The sequence below is a fragment of the Melozone crissalis genome, unplaced genomic scaffold, assembly GCF_028551555.1.
Source record: "Melozone crissalis strain CALT ecotype California unplaced genomic scaffold, PUWL_Pcris_2 ptg000018l_1, whole genome shotgun sequence".
NCBI lineage: Eukaryota > Metazoa > Chordata > Aves > Passeriformes > Passerellidae > Melozone > Melozone crissalis.
In genome coordinates, this window is record NW_026535796.1 from 12,358,637 (window position 1) to 12,374,440 (window position 15,804).

General features: G+C 50.0%; 1 protein-coding gene across 2 annotated transcripts in view; it reads right to left on the reverse strand.

Annotated features, from left to right (window-relative positions):
* RASSF7 (Ras association domain family member 7) overlaps positions 1 to 15,804 on the reverse strand; it is a 233,852-nt gene that overhangs the window by 12,338 nt on the left and 205,710 nt on the right. The window contains exon 2 of one of the 2 annotated variants that reach the window (XM_054276076.1): positions 5,600 to 5,640. The exons of the other annotated variant lie outside the window; for it this stretch is intronic. The gene's annotated coding sequence lies outside the window, so the exon portion shown is untranslated. The remainder of the gene's footprint in view (positions 1 to 5,599; positions 5,641 to 15,804) is intronic. 2 annotated transcript variants of the gene reach the window in all.

Here is a 15,804-nt window from a genome sequence, read left to right on the forward strand (position 1 = left end):
GCAGGCTCTGAGGGGTACTTGCCCAAGCATCCACACAAACACAACCATGGCACTCATATGCCAGCAGGTCCAGAATCCCTGCTGTGTTCATCTTCCACAGCAGTCAGTCATCAGGGAAAGCACGATGCAATTTGTGAGTTATTACACACAGTCCCTTCCCCAAGTCGGAACACAGCTTGTATTTCTCACCACGCAGAACACAGGAGCAATCTTGAGAGGCAAGAGCCTGCTCAAGCCTGGGCAACACTCCTTCCCAGCCAAGGAAGAGAACTTCCATTCTCCCCACCTTCAAGGGCAAGACCCAACCATTGAGGTCCCTCTCCCAGTGCCTCCAGAAGAGCCAGAAAGGACCCTCAAAGTGCAGCTTCCTTGAGATGCTCACCCAGCCCAGCCTAGGGGATGATGCTGATAATGCAGGCAGAGACAGACACTCTTCCTGTCTCCTGTCAATTAAGCAAGAATTTCATCCCCATAGGATTACAGGAAAATTCAGGCTCTGCAGCTCTCCTGCAATTAGGACCAGGGACATAAAAAAGCCAAATGACCTACAAATATTTTCTCTCCAACCGGCCTTCCAGCCTCTAGAAGTGCTGGTGTCAGCCATCAGCAATCCTCTTTCCATTGCAATTCTCCTCCTACAGGAGAGGGTAATTAACAAGTTAGCAAATGCACAACCAGAGATAAACCTTCCAGATTTTATTCTCCACTTCCAGAATAACTTGCAGTTTCCTACCCTGCTTCAGAAAGCAGCCACATGTCAAGGACATACTGCTGGGTGTCCAGAGTAGAGGATGCACAGATGAACATGCAGGTGCATGCTGTCATGGATATTTATTTATAACTTTGCAGGATTAAAAAGGATTTTAATGACCCTTTGCAGAGAGCTGAATAGGCTCCTTTCTCTCACATGCTCAGACACAAAGACAAATAAACAAGAGATTCAGAATGAATCCTGGCTGAAACCTCTGATAAGACCCTAGGGTGTTTTAGAAGTCTCTGCTTTCACACTGCCTGCCACATGACTAATCAGGTGGAGGTGCTATCAATCACTGCCTGAACCCACCCAGAGACAATAAGCTCTTTAAGGCAGTAAAATCATGGCATATCTCTGGAGAGGCAAGTGCATCTGGGACATCCATCCAGGGGTAAAAATCACAGTCCTACAACAAGAGAAGGAAATCACTGCTGCATGACCAACCAATCCCCCCATCTGCCTTGCTGGACTTTTGGCTGAAGGGGTTTTAATGCCTGCAAAGGGCTCCATCTCTTGCTCCATACACAGGTCCAGCACTTAAGATACCTGAAGGATCAAAATGGGATAGGAACATGAGCTGGGGACTGGGCCAGCACTCCTGCCTGCACAGAGTAGGAGACTCAATAAAAATACATTGTTTCTTCTGAAGCATTTAGGGACTTAATCCTCATGCAGCTAATACTCACATGGGGGGGCTTTGGGGAAATAAGTACTTTTGAACTTCCTAGCCCAACTTCTTTGTACTCAGCAGGTCATTAAAAAGCCAAATGAACTCAAAGAGGACAATACCAAATCCAATGTCTCTGCCCAGGCAACCCTCAAACTGCATTAAAGCAGTCAAAAAAGAAATACTTGAGAAGGAGTTTTGAGGGACAGCTAGTCCTCAGCATGCAGCATCAAAGATTCAAAGCCATGTTTCTAGCACCTCCACTCCTGGGTCCCACTGATGCTTCCCTTCCAGAGTGGGAAAGCAAATGCCCTTTTCCAACATATAATGGCGACTTTGCAAGATTTTTAAAATACTAGAAAAAGCAATAGAAAGGTCTTTAAAAAACAACAAAAACACTCAAACAACTACAGGAATCCTTTGTGCACAAACACCTATGCAGAGCCACTCCTTTGGGATGGGACCCCAAGGACTTGACAAGTTGCCCTGAGAAAGTCCCATTCCAGAGGGATCAGGGCAGGGAGAAGAGGAAGGAGAGATGACCTCAGAGCAAGCCTGGGAAACACCTAACTTCCTACAGGCACAAACCATCAAGCAAAGACTTGGGCACACCGGTCAAGAGTCCAAGGAGACCACGAGCTGCTCTCTGACAATTAAGCTGTTCCTCAGAGAAGAGAGTGTGTGCATTTGTGCTGCAGGAACCAGCCCGCACCGATCACAACATGCAACGAGGTCCACCCAGCATTCCCACCACAAGTATGTTTGGCTCTTAGCAGAAAGGAGTGCTGACACCTCCAAACATTGCCAGAACTTGGAAAAGAAAATAAAAATTGGCAAGTGAAAACAGTAACCACAAAGCCTCCAAAAAAACCAGCACAACCCATCTCTATTCTTATGAAGAGATGGATATGGTGTTTATCCAACCTGCTGCACTCCACCAGCTGCCTCAGGCAAGCATCCAGAGGCAGAGACCAGCTCCCTGCTGCACACTCACATTTCCTGGGGAAAGCATTGTTCACAGCAGGAATCTTTAAACCAGCAAGAACCCTGCAAGTGCTCTCCCTGTCAGACAGCTTCACAACACCATCTGGGTGCCAATGGTTTACCTGGGCTGGCAGGAACAACAGAGAGCAAAGGGGAGGCTGCCACTCACTGGGCTTCCCTGCCAGCACAGCTGCTCTCCTGCAGGATGCCCTAGTCCCCACTGTGCTCAGGAGTGCAATGCTGGGTCTAACACCACAAAGGACATCCATGGGAGGCTCTGGACCCCAAAGGGCTGTTGAGAGCACTGTGACATTCCACTGTCATGCACGAGGCACCTGAGAGGACACAGGGAGGGCTGAGCATGAGGCTCCAGAGATGAAGACCTCCAGCAGGATCTGTGTGCTGTAGCAGGGTTAGGAAGTAGCAACAAAAGAAGCCTTCATGGCAATTCAAGAAGCCTTCATGCAATTGTCCTGTGTTTGGTTAAGAAGTGTTTCAGGTTATTTTCCCCCCTCCCCGTGCCCTCCCTCTTTTTTTTTTTTTTTCTTTTTAAAGCAACAAGTTATTCTAGATGACTAGCCTGGGGCAGCTGGAAGCACCCCAACCCTCAAGAAAGTGCTGACTCCAGCCCATAAAAAGCCAGACAATCAGCCACTTTTAGGAGCTCCTGAACTTGGCATCTGAAAAATGGAAGGACATAAAAATGTTAGCAGTCCTTTATAACAACAGGATTCTGTTCACTGAAGGTGAAAAACCTTCAGTGGGGCCAAGCTTAAGCTTTAATTTGAATACATAGGTTTGCAAGGGCATAGACAAGCTGGAACAGATGGAAGAATATCCTTTAAAAAGATGCTCTTGAAAACAATGCATACACACAGAGCTGAAACCTAAAGTGTCCCTCATGCCTTTATTTAGACTTGGGCACAGAGCAACCCATTGTCCAACAGCACCTGGATTTCTCCCTGCTCACCACAGCACCCAACCTCGCATGACTCCAGAAAATACTCTGCTCTGAAGCCTTGGCACACACATCACTGCCTCCCAGCCAGGAAGGATTAACTCTTTGTCTGGAACTGCTCCCAAAGCATTCCCTCCCCAGCACACTGAGAAACAACAGAACATGGGCGTAGGTCAATTCTGTGCCACCACTGGAGGGTTTTCCTATTGAAGATGACATGAACGAGACAGGACAGAGAGATGCTGAAAACCATGAAAAGGATGAACCAGTGTGGACCATGCAGATGCACTCAAGCAATATTTCCTTGCAGCACGTGGCGACAGTGAAGGCAAGCACAGGACACATCTCCACTGTGGAGGTGGACAGCACACACGTGTTGCCAGATTATTGCTCAGGTCTGCCTCTTTAAGACCTGGGTAAAACTAATTTCCATGTCCCTCTCACACTCATTTGCAAAGAGTTTTATATTTTAGAGCAACTGGCATGCCCTTGCAGGGAAATAGTGCAGGACCCTGGGAACTGCAGTGCTCAATGCTGTGAGTGCTGGGCACCTGCAGGTGCTGCAAGCAGCACTCCCTGACCTCACAACACACGGTGGAAGAAAGGCTTCAGGAAGATGTGTGCACTTGTGGCAGCTTCTGGATTTCCACGCCATTTCTTTCGAGAAGGCATGGGGAAGCCAGCAGAGGTATGTGGAGAGGGAGTCCAGGCATCGTGCTCAGGCTCCCCCAGCAGATAACGGGGATGTGGGAGGATTCCTGGCATTCCAACGGCATCAACAGAAGGTAAGAACATCCCCCCTTCCCCACAGCCCCTTCCTGAGAAGACACCACCGGCACTGCCTGATAAGGAAAACAAGCAGCGTTTGGAAAACGCTTCCCACTCCTGCCCACTGCAGATACAGCGTGTGCTCACGGTTTGCTCTCGTCTCCCTAGGAAGAGCTGCAATTCCCGCCTGCTCCCCGCAGCGCTGCCCCTCGAGGAGAGCTGACAGGTGCGCGCAGCACCGCTGCCCCGTGCCGGCAGCCGCCCGGCCCCACATCTGACAGCGGCGCTCTGCCGTTCGTGCTCCCACACGCTGCCGGGGCCCGGCGCCTGCCCGGCAAGTCCCGGCAGAGCGCGGCCCGGGCCCTCCCCGTTAGCACCGGCATCCCGGGGAGCTGGCCCGGCTCACGGCGAGGAGGAGCAGCCACAGCTCCCGGCTCGCCTCTTTCGACCATTTCTCACGAGTTTCCGCCTGATTTCTCCTGAAACAGCCATCCCAAGGGGAGTGCCATGGGCTGTGCCTGAGGCAGCCACTCGGAGTGAGAGGCGCACGGCTGTGACCCTTTCTTTTGTACAATACCCTTGAACCCACGTTTGGGTTTTTAACCTGCAATTACAAAGCGCTGTTGCAGGGCAGGGAAAAAAAAAGCCAGGACAGGAGCTCGGTGTCCCGTTCCCCCCCTCCTCCTCCCCGCAGCAGGCCACAAGTGGAGTTACGAAACAACCTGCCAACCTGCCGGCAGAGTTCACGGAAGGCATCAGAAGTATGCGGCTGGAGCCTGGCTCTTATCGAGGAATTTAACCCCTCTCCTCGGGGAGACGGAGACGTCTCTGAAGGGAGAAAGGACGGGAGGTTTTGGCCCACGGATGCGAGGGGAGGAGGCTCCTGGCACGGCCATCTGAGACCCCCACGCCGCCTCGGCTCCTCCGCTGGGGGCTCCGGGCAGCGTTTGCAGCGCCGGCGGGGCCGCTCCTGCCAGCGGGGCCCGGCTGCACCGTGCTGGTGGCCGGGGCTGCTGGGAGCGCCTCGGGCAGGCGGGAGGCAAAGCCACCCGGTTGCTCGACCGACCGGGACACGACAGGGGCGGCACCGGGCAGGTGGCAGCGGGGCTCGGGTCTCGCCAGTGCCGAACGCCGCTCCCCGTCCCCCCAGCCCGGGCTCTCCTTACGGGATCCGGGGTTACTGCGGCGCCCTGCCCCAAGCCAGCTGCTCGCCGCCCCTGCCCCACTTGGCAGCCCCGTGGGGCTGTCCCCTCCGCGGCGGGCCCTGCCAGGCGGGCGAGGCCCCGGCTGCCCCGGGGACGGCTCTCTCCGCGGACACCCGCGGCCAGCGGCCCCGCCTCAGCCGCAGCCCCCCTGCTCGGGGCCGCTCCCGGCGGTACCGGCCCGGCTGCGGCAGGGCAGGGCCGCGCCCGGTGCTGCAAAGCAGCGGCAGCTCCTGCCCGGCCCCGCCGCACCCGGGCGCACTCACCTGCCGCCGGCCCGGCCACGGCAGCGCGGCCGCGGCTCCGGCTCCTCTCCTGGGCAGCGGCAGCCGCTCCGCTCCGCTCCGCTCCGTCCGCCCCGCAGCGCGGAGCCGCGCCGGCCCCAGCGCCGCCCTCCGCGCCCCGCCCCGCCGGCCCCGCCCCGCCAGGTGAGCGCCGCCCCCCCCAGGTGAGCCCCGCCCCACACGGAACTCCCCCGCACCACCTCGGCTCTTTAAAAAAAAAGTCTGAAATTCTCCTTAAAAAACAAAAATCTTAAATTCTTTTAAAAACTCCCCCCAAAACCTTAACATCTTCTCTTTAAAAAAAGTCATAAAACCTCTCTAAAAAACCAACAGATTAAAATTCTCCTTTTAAAATAAACCTTTAAATTCTCCTTATTTTTAAAGAACTCATAAATTCTACATTTCCCCCCTGAAGTCTTAAACTCTCCAATAAAAATAAAACTCTTCAAAAAAACTTTTTAAAAGTATTGAATTCTTATTTTATTTAGAAAGGTTATTAATTTATATTTTAAAATCTGAAAACATTATCATGTTTTTAAAAAGAATACTTAAAATCTCCTTTCCTAAAAAGAAACCAAGCAAAACCACCCTGTACTTCCCTATCCCTGACTCGTGGCTCTGTGGGGCTGTATGGGCGGGCTCATTCCCGCCTGGAAGTGCTCAGCCTGTCTGCAGCAGGGGCCAGACCTCCACCTGCCCCAGCAGGTCTCTGGGTAGAGCAGAGAAAACAGCCCCTTTCCAGAGAGGAGAGCTTGCCCTGGTGCAGGAGGAGGGTGCAGCCCTCGAGCCCCGTGCCCTTCAGCCGGCCGGGGGCTCAGAACGCCCTGAACCCGCAGAGAGATGACAGCAGGGAGACAGGTTCAGCTGGTTTTGGCAGAAGCAGGTGTCTGCTGCCATGCTGGAGGCTTTGGAAACTTCTCACCTCCTCTCTCCGTCAGCTTTTCCCATCCTATCTCTCAAAAAAGCCACCTGAGAGCTCCCCCCACCCTGCATGCCAATGTCCTTCCTCCATGGTCCCCCAAGCAATGGGGATGGCTGTGATGGCATCAGAATCCCATCCTCGAGGTCTCTACTGCTGCAGGTGCTCCAGCAAGACCTGAGGAGGTGAAGGTGCTCAGCAACCCCTGTGCCAGACACACAGTTACCTTTGTATTTCTTTATCCAGAACATCTTGTGAAATGTCCCACTACTCACGAGAAAGGATAACCCTCCCATCGGACCCTGGATCCCAAGGTGACTGCTCCAAAACAGATCTCAGGTTTACTGCTCCACCACAAAATGTGTGCCAATTTTAACTTATGGTCAGAAAAATCCCCATGCAGGCCTTATGATGTCCTTATCTAGGATTTATAATATCTTCAACTACTCCCTTCTCCACATGGAAGCTGCTGGGACTAGGAGGTGATGCAACACACAAGTCCGTAGCTGTCACTCGGCAGCTTTAATTGGATTTTTAAATTAAGTTTTCTGTTGTTCTGACATATTCCTCATAATTAGGATCTCCTAAAATCAGATAGTACATCTGGTGCTCCGTAACACAGGCCATGCCCTGGAGACCTTACAGCACAGGAGGAACAAAGATCTATAAAAGAAAACAACAAAGGCTGTTCTCAGGAGATATGTATCTTATTTAATAGGTTGGACAGTCTTCTGAGATCCCAATCGGATACAAGCTGAGCAGAGGCTCATTTGCCACTAGCAGGGATGGTTGCCTTTCTTTTAAGAAAAGATTTTGAGTTTTAAATCTTTCTACCTTAAGTAGGTTGTAAAAATATTGGAAATCTCTTTTCACTTGTAAAATTATTACTGTGAAAAATAAATAAACTGACTGTGTCTCACTGTCTGCATGGTCCCTTGATTCCTCGTCCTATGAAGAGTTCTCCACACCTTCCATCAATTAAGATGGATAAAAATGTCCAATGTTTAGTTTCACACTGGTGAGTTTGCCAGACTGGCTCATCGACCATCTTCTCTGCCTCAGATTTATTCTTAAAGCTCCTGTGGTACTGAGGCCATGTTCAGGGACTGACCTGGAATAGTGACTGAGCTGATTTCTGGGTTTGTGCCCACTGGTTCCATGCTGGGATTGCTACAGGTGTATCTCAGAGCTTTGAAAAGTCATGTCCTCATTGTACACTGAGCAGTCAGGCTGCTTTAGGGAGGAGAGCAATGCTGTCTCAGCATCCTGAGCAGTTGAATCATCACCAAGCAGGTCCTTTGGTCTCTCCAGCAGCAGATGAGATAGTAATCCTATCTGAGTTTCCCCAAAGGAGAAGATGCTGTCTCACTGCTCAGGAGCACAAGTGTCCTGGTTCTGAGGTGTCTTAAGATACAGAATATGTTTGCACAAAACCCCTTCCTGAGTACAAACCTACTGTGGGTGAGCAGCAGGTCACCAGCTATAGCCTCTCCTAGCAGGGCACACCTTCCCTGGGACAGCCCCCCGAGCCCAGCAGTGTTAGTCTGTGCTACATCCATGGTCAGTGTGGGGCATGAGGGAAATGTGGGTATTTGAGGCACCTGAATCTGCAGAGCTGTTGGGTTTTGGCTTTTGGCACAAACCCAAAACCCTCTGAGCTGTGGTTGGGAGGGAAAAAAAGAGGAAAATTTCATTTCCAGGCCTATTTCTAAAAGGAAAGAGTGGGAAACCAGATTTTCAGAGGTGCCCCACATCCCCTTCTCCCCCCAGGATCTGGAGGTAGTCAGCATCATGGCTGTCAAACCTTTCTGCCTGCTTTCCTCTCCTTCTCCCCTTGCCACGGACTCCTTGAGGCACACCTTGGGAGTGTGCCTCCAGATCCTGCAAGCCTCAGGAAATTTATCAGTCACTATCCTTTCCTGACACAGCTACAACATTTCATGTGCCTCAGAGAAATTACCCAGTGCATCTATTGCCTGGCTGAGCACACAGAAGGGCACATTTTCCCCAGAACATAAGCTTCCCTCTCAAATAAAGACAATTGCCCCCAAAATCCCATCATTTCCAGGAAAGCCCTGGCACCAGGAGAGAAAAGTGGCCAATACCAGAGGGCATGTTGACTTTCTCTTCCAGCAGACACCCCCCACTTCAAAAGCTGTAATCCAAGGCTAGAAATGAGGACCCCTCTCTCTCTCTCTCAACAATATGCATAAATAACACATATAATTACATCTATAAAAATATTTATATATATATGTATATATATGCACACAAGAGTGCTGACTTCTGTTGCTCAACATACATTGTAGCAGTGTTACAAAGTGCCCATTGACCCTTGCAGTAATTTTAGGGCTTTTGGAATGTTTGGAGGGTATTAAATTTTTCCAGGTTTCTTTGGAAGATTTTGAACTCACCATATATTTTCTGGCAAGGGTTTTTTTTTTTTTTTTGTGACCATACACAGTTTTAGTGAGAGACAGAAGATGCTGCCTCAAGTGTAACAAATGGGCTTCTATGGAAGAAATTTTTCCTCTGTTTCTAGGACAACAAGAGACATAAGAAAGAAAAGATCCTGCAGCATCACAGGAAAGCCAAATTGGGGCTTGGCACTGCAGAGCCCTGCAGCTGACTGCCAGGGTACTACAGACTGTATCCCCTCGTTTCCACCCACAACCCTGCCTGGGCCTGGGCTTGCACAGAGGAGAGACCTTGGTCTGGTGGGTAGATGAGCTGTTGTCTTTCAAGGGCAGGCCTTCTGGCCTCTGAAAGGGGATTTATGTCCCGCCCTCCTGCTTTATTCAGCATTCCTTCTGCTTCTGCAGCAAGCCTGGAAAAGCCGCTGGGCACTTGGTCTCCTATGGCTGCAAGGAATGGGGAAGCTCAGGAGAGCAGCCTGCAGGATTGCAGTCCAGATCAGTAAACCTTTTGGCTACACTGGTCTGGGCTCTTTGGATTGCCCTGTGTAGGCACACAGCCCTTTCCCAAAAGCCCTGACAGCCACTGCAAGGTCTGCACACGCCTCTCTGCTTTCCACACCTCTGGTGGTGGGAGCTGTGAAGGGAGACCTGCAAAGGGTCTCATGACAAGTGGTGCCCAGCACACTCACAGTACAAGATGAATATAAAACCCAGGATAGAGTCAGAGCCAAAAATTCCAGGTCTCTACATCCTCCAGAAGTCTGCATTGCCTGGTCTTTGCTAGAATGGCTCTTGCAAAAGGTCCAGAAATGCAAAATCTACCTTCAAAGTGGAAGCGAATAACTCACAGTGAGGAGGAGGGCTCTTACATATCCCTTTTGCAATAAAAAGTAGGGAAAAAAGTGTGACCTTCTAGTTAGGTTGGAGCTCCTGCATTCCCATTCAGCAACCCCAGGGGAGAGCACGGCTAGATCATTACAACTTCATTGCCATTCCCCACTTCAAACAGTGAGTTGAGCTCTGTGACATTGGGAGCAAGGGAGGAAAAAACAGCTGAAACAATGGTGGATGGAAGTGAGAGAGAAAATGGATGGGAGAAACAGAAAGGGGAAAAGGCAACAGTATCAGGAGAAGAAAAGACGCCCAGGGCACATCCTGCAAGGTTTTGTTTCCCGTCCAGGTGCTGGGCAGAAGACCTGCTTTTCACCTAGGAAATAGCCTCATTAATTATGGCTGTTGAGTATGGGAATGCAGCAGCTCTTTGCCATTCTGCTGCTCGGGTAGCCTGTGACCCGAGCCGTTCAGGTTTCCCAAGCATTTAGCAGTGTGGTCATGCTAATTTAGTTCGGTTTTTCAAAGACTTGTGGGGAAAAGTCCTCTTCTTCCCAGAGGCATTGAAAGTTTTGACCTCCTGACCCTCCCTTTTACTAGGAGGTTCAAAAGCAGCATTGCAGCTGTTAAAGTTTTTCTTCATGCCTCAGTGATTCTCTGATGGGGGACCAAGCTGGTGTTTATCTAGGCTTGACCTCTCTTCTTTGAGCCCGGAGATGTCTCTTTCGTTCAGTGCCACAGGCAGGGCAATGCTGGAAACCTCCCTGCCTTGCCATTCACTCCCTCCCTGCTGCAAACCCACCAGTGCCCATTACTAATCCATCCCCCACCAGGAGCTGGGGTTCCCGGCACTGATCCCATTTGTCCATCACACTGCAGATTCATTTACATTTAATCCACCATGACTTGTCTATGAAACACGACCCTCCTCCTGCTCTGATGCTGGAACCCATTTGGCTTCCAAAAGTCAACTGCTGCTTTCAGGGGAAGAAAAAATCCCCCTTCCCAACAGGCTTGCCTGGCATGGACCTTTGGTATCTCTTCCTTCCCTCCACTGCCAAGGCTCATTATTTGCAGGGGACATCCTCCCCTTAATTTACATCTTTGTCACCACATCTAGGGTGACAGGCTCCTCAAGGGCCAAGATCCATCAAGGCATTTGAGCACAGGTTTAATGTCAAGCATCTTGCTTCAGGACGTCGCTCACTTCCCTCAGCTGAGACGTTGGAGAGAGATGGCTGGATTTGTAATTGTTGTGTCCTGAATATTTACTCACAGCAGCCTGATTTCCAAGCCAGGACAGGGTGGCTTCTGCTTTAGCACAGGTCTCACCAGCTCACCTCAGTGCTGAAGCATTAGGTTAGGATGCAAAATGAAGTGAGAGGAGGCAGGAGAAGAAACGTCTCTGAACTTCTAGTCCTTGGAGCTGTGGGATTAACCACATTCACACCGACAGATTAGGGTCATTAACGTAGTCATTAAAAAAAGGGAGAGTCCTACTGTGAATAATGGCAGGTGCTTCACACACTGGCAGGTGCCGGGTCCCTGTGGTGGAGGCTTGAAGGTGATGAGATGGTGATGAGTGTGAGACATCTCCAAGGCAAGAGCAACACTCACCCTTTTTACACCTCTCCTGCCATCTGAAAATGGTGGCAAGCACGGAACGTGCATGGATGAAGGACTGAACTACCCTGGATCATGTCCCCAGCGCCCACGTGTCAGAGCACTCCGCTGAAAGGTGCTTCTGGTCAAAACTGGGATAAGGGCTTGTGCTCTGGGCTCCTGCACCCCTGCTCAGTTATTATCTCTTTGGGTGAGCTCAGCTTCTTGAGCTGCAAAATTGGGATAATGTTTACTTTGCTTCCAGGGGTGTGGAGGAATAATTAATTAATGTTTATGAAATGCTTTCAGATCCCTGAACAAGAGGAGTGAGATAAGCAGAAAGGGTTCATGAGGTAGGTGGGAAGCGTTACGATGAATTATTGCGATTCAAAGGTAAATTACTGTTATTGCTGCCTAATAAGCAGACACAGCCATTAGCCTCCGACAATCTGATTTCTAACTCTGTTAGCTCCTTTTCCCCTCCTTCTTCCCAATAAAAAAAGTGTTTTCATCTTTGCTAGTCCCACCCAATTCAAGTTGACTATAATAACCTGATAAACCATGTGAGGCTGACCCTGGTGCTTGTGGATGAGACCTGAAGCAGGACAACTCTCACCACTGCCATGAGCTTCTCACCTCTGATAGCATCTGGGGGAGGCAGACCACTCTTCCTTTGCAATGGAGAGCATCCCCCGACCAGTCTCCCATCCAGCTTCAGGCAGCAAACTTGCTGTGTGAGCTCCAAAGCTTGTGGCAGGTCAGGAGGTGAGGGTGATGTGATCCCACCACTCACAGTTACAATGCCTCAGGTGAGCTGGGAAATGTCCTTGTGCATGCCTCCAGCCCAGCCTTTGCTCTGAAAGGCTGCAATCCCGGGAAGGGCCTTGCACTGATGATGGGTAGGGGGCACAGTGACATGGTGGGCAGGCACACAGGAGCTCGGAACTGCTCTAAGCTGAGCTGCAAACAGTCCTTAGGCACTTTGGCCATCTTTGCCTGGAAACCAAAGCAAACCTGACCTGTTTTAAAGCAGTGTGAGTAATGTGAATCCCGGGCTGGTGTGAGCAGGTTTTTCTGGTTCTTGCTCCAGCTATTCCCCCTCCTTCCCTGCCTAGGCTCCCAGTTTCGAGCTGGGAGGGCACCTGAGCCTGGCACAGCTTCCACCCTTTAGGACACCTTTTCCTGCTCTCCACCTGTGCCATTCCCATTGCCCCTAATTGCTTTCCCAGCACCATGCCTCAGAAGCCACCTGCCAGGTTGTGCTCTCAGAATCCCCCATTACACAGCCAGCCCCACATTTCAGCCTCACAGCCCCCTCACAGCAGCAGCACTGGAGGTTCTCTCCCACGCCTCGCTTTGCTGGTGCCAGGTGTCAGAGTAGAACACAATCTTGCACCAGCTCTGTGCTTTGCTGGTACCCAAGTGGAGATCTTGGGCAGAAATAAGGAGAGTCCCAAGCCTGGATTGCTTTTGGTACTGACTTGAACATCCAAGACCACATCTACACATAAGCTCGTAAAGTACAAGCAAGCTTTCTCGTTTCTAATTGTCCTTTTAGACTCAAAACCTTTCTTTTAATTTTTTTTTTTCCCTGCCAGGAAGACCAGTGTTATGTATGAAAACCCCAGCTCAGTAAGACAATTACCCCTGAGCTGGAACCCAACACTGAAGATTTAACCACCTACCGGATTTAAGCCTGAGTTTCAGCCCTGTTGAGTCAAAGGTCTTTGGAGAACAGGATTGAAGGCCTAAAATTATTCCAGTGCCTTGGTGCGTCCCTGGAAATCCCAGTCTGGTGGGAAAGCAGCTGTCTCTTTTAAAAGTACAATAAAGTTAACAATAGTTATCCTTAGTTGACCAAGCCCTAACTGGGTCCTATATGCACCTGAAACATACAAATAGTACCTAAACAAAGAAGAACAGAGATTTGTTTGTTTTTATCTTTGACAAAATTTTGCAGTCTTAATTTTAAAGATAAATTGCTATAATCTTCAAGGGACTGATTTCTTATTAGCTATTGATTTTACATGAAGATGGTATTTGTCAGGATATTTATCTGCTCTCCATGTCCAGAGTAGGATAGGCAACGTCAACTGGAATTCGTTTGGGGAGATAAATTGAAAATAGATTTTATAACCTACTCTGCTAAGAATAAATAGTGCCCAATACTCTACAAAGTATCACTTGACTCAGGTTTTCCTAGTAACTACATAAATCATGCAAAGTCGCTTTTCCTTTTGTATGTTAGTGGCATGCCTGAAACAGAAATATCATCCAACAGATGCACATTCAGCATGTATCTTCCTTTCTATTGGAAAGTCAGTAAATTGGCTTTTGCTTCCATAATGCTGAGCTCTTGGCAATTTTTGAGCATAGCCGTACTCAGCACACAGCAGGCAGCTCTAATAACAGGCGATCTAAGCAAAAAGGAGGATTTAGACTGCCCTTGCTCCCTGAGATCTTCCACCTCTTAATAGTCAATATTTGCCTTCAGGCTGTGGGTTACTTAAAGAAGCCAGGCCAGCCCTGTACCAGCGAGGCTTTGCAAAGGGCTGCTCATCTCCTGCAGCGTCTGTGAGCCAGCACAGCCCAAAACACACGCAGAAGCCCCGAGGGGGACATGTCACAGCACATGTAGTTCCCTCCAAACAGCACTCTGGCAAGTCCTGTTTTCCTACCAAGCAACCCCCTTTTCCCCCCAGGCATGGGAAATATGCCTGGCTGCCATTCAGAGTGGGAAACAACTGAAAAGCCAGAAACTTTAGACGGGATGAAGCCTGGATTGTGTCGCCCTCAACAAGTGGGAGTTTTAGAAAACACCACCTTTGTGAAACCAGAGAGAGAAAACAACACAGAGCCTGGCATGGGCAATGAAATATGTATGTACCTAGGACCTCATCCAGCCCTCTCCCGCCACTGCACCTCTCAGCTTCGCATTCAAGGGGCACTGGATCTCATCCAAAAACGATGCAGGGGAACAAATGTAGCCCTGGCAACCCCACCGAGGGCAGGGAGGAACAAAGAGGACCCCCGGGCTGAATTTGTTTCTATTTTTAATCCTTATCTTTACCCATCACCCCCATGCATGGAAAGAGGCTTCTCAGCTGTATAGATTTGCATTGCTATGGGAGTTTGAAGTGATAAAACATTTGGCCTGCCTATTCAGAAGCAATTAGTGATTCAAAGCAGCCTGAGACATCTTAAAGGGGCCTGGTTTTCCAAGAGACAGGTGCTCTGAGCTGACTTCAGGGGAAAACAAAGTTTTTAGACAAAAAGAAGTCACTGGCTGCTTGAAAATGCGATTCCTTCAAGACTGAGTAATGAAAAATAAATATTGCACAGAAAATTCCAGATTAGGCTGGTAAAATTTGGGAGGACGTGGGGAGATAGGCCTGATTTACAGAGCTGGTAGAAGTAATGTTTATATATCTGTTGAACACATATAATTTATAATTTTATGTTACAGGTTTCCCCTCCACCACCATGACTAATGCAGGCAGAGCCATCCCCCACTAAGGCTGCCTTCCCAGCATCCCTGTCCCAACAGCACCAGCATCAAGACAGAATTTCTCACTCACATCTCCTACCAAGAGAGGAGGTATTTTGTTGAGCATTGCTGCCCTTAGACCTTTACATCCATCTCGGCAAAAGGGCAGCTTACCAGCCTTTGATCTGACTGCAGTGACTAGCACATGCTGCCACTGTTGCAGGGTAAACTGAGGAAAGGAATGAGACTTGCAGCACAGCCCATGCTGTTACAGGCTCTGGCAGGATGAGAAGCCCTGGAAAGGCAGCATGGGGATGACTCGGGGTCCCTGGGAAAAGCTGGGAAAACCCACGCTAAGGGCAACATTGCCCATGCAGAGACATCAGGGCAGGACAAGCTGGTATACAAATATCCAAAGCAGAGAAGAAAGCATTCACTCTTCCCCTGAAGGAGTTGTCCTGTGGTGTCCTCCCCATGCAGCTCTTTTTCTCCCTTTATCACCAGGAGACAGAGTTTCCTGCAACAGGCAATTGGGGCTTTTGCTTTGTGCTGTGGAGGCTCCAGCTTCTCTCTATCCCCGTGCTATCGAGTTCTGCTGACACAACCACTGAATTGCTGGGCTCAGGAGAAAGAAGGGAGGAGGAAGAGATCGCTAACTTCCATCCGGAGGCGTCTTCTCCTCCCCACTGTACTGTGTACAGCACCTGGACTCCCTGCAAAACCACCCCAGTCAGCCAAAGTCGCTCCCACTACACGTGCCACGTTGCCCGGGGGCTGCTGCTGGGGCTTTGCCAGGCAGAGAACAGCACAAGGAGACTGCAGGAAAGGCTAGGGCTGAGTTAAATCTGAAAGGATTTCTTCCAGAGAGCACTTGAAAGCTAACAGGCCAGGGGGCCACAGCTGGCAGGGGACGCATTTTAAACTGCTTTTT